Here is a 1255-nt window from a genome sequence, read left to right on the forward strand (position 1 = left end):
TTATGAATGCCTTAGTGTAATACAGAATAACCATTAATTATCATGTACAACGTTAACTTTGAATTTACCAATGACAGCTCTATGCGAACAAAGGACATGTTATAAAACAGCAAGACAGAGATCGACAGCAGGCGTCCCTCTTCTGTCCACGATCACGCCATCAAACAGTGAGGAAGATGAAAAAACAAGTAGCTTATATATAGCAAGTAATAGCTGTGGTCCTGGATACCATTAGATTTTTTAATATATATGCCACCAAAATTTGGCCTTATTGTGTTGTTAGCTACACAATGTAGCATCAGCTACAACTCTTAGGCATCACTTTGAGAATTTTCCATAATAATTTCATATCTCACTGTTTTATTTCCCTTAGTCAAACGTTTAAGCTCATTAGTCTCCCGTTTATACTCAGTTCATGGTTTAGTTGAGTATTAGTACAAACCAAGGAAGTTTCAACTGAACTGACCTTCACCACTGTAGAATTATCATCATACTACAGATTACAGGAAAAAAGAAAAAAGTAGGAAAAAAGAAGAAGTGGATGAAGGAAGTGAACACGCTGACACAGACAAACCGTCAGAAATGGGGAAGAAGTATATAAAACTCAAACTTTCACAACTGCTGCACAGACAGTACCAGACACAGATTTCAAGGTAAGTTGAGACATTTAAAACTGGCATGTGTAAGAACGTAACCTTCATTCTGTTATATACAAAACTTCATTTTCTTTCATTTTGTTTTTACAACGAGCAATACAGGTGAAGTAGATAATTTACGCCTCTATTGTTTATTGTAGGAATCCAAAGCAAGCAGTAAACTGGTGTCACTAGTCTTGAAAATAATTCGAAAAAGTTCCATTTATATAATTAAGTATAATTTGTGCTGTGATTTTTTGCCTTGTATTAGATGAAGCTGTTCCCTGTACTGGTGATGCTGACAGCATGTGCTGCAAGACCTCAAGGTATTTTGGGTTTTTTCTGAACAAAGTGAATACAACAGCAGATTTCTACAATCTTCATGTATTTTGTTATTCACTTTTAATGATACTTTGTTTTTTAATAACATTATTAAAATTTTCAATCTTTGTAACAAGACTGAGAAACAAAAAGGATTTACATATATTTAAAATTTGTATTTTTAATGTTGTTTCTTTCTGGCTTCATGTGAATTTGACTCATTGAAAACCTTTGAGAAAAATATAGTATTTCCTTCTTTTAAGTTTTCTTATTAAATCTGAGTGTTGGCGGGACCCCGC

This window comes from Pundamilia nyererei, unplaced genomic scaffold, assembly GCF_000239375.1.
Source record: "Pundamilia nyererei isolate P.nyererei 1_Seehausen unplaced genomic scaffold, PunNye1.0 scaffold00037, whole genome shotgun sequence".
NCBI lineage: Eukaryota > Metazoa > Chordata > Actinopteri > Cichliformes > Cichlidae > Pundamilia > Pundamilia nyererei.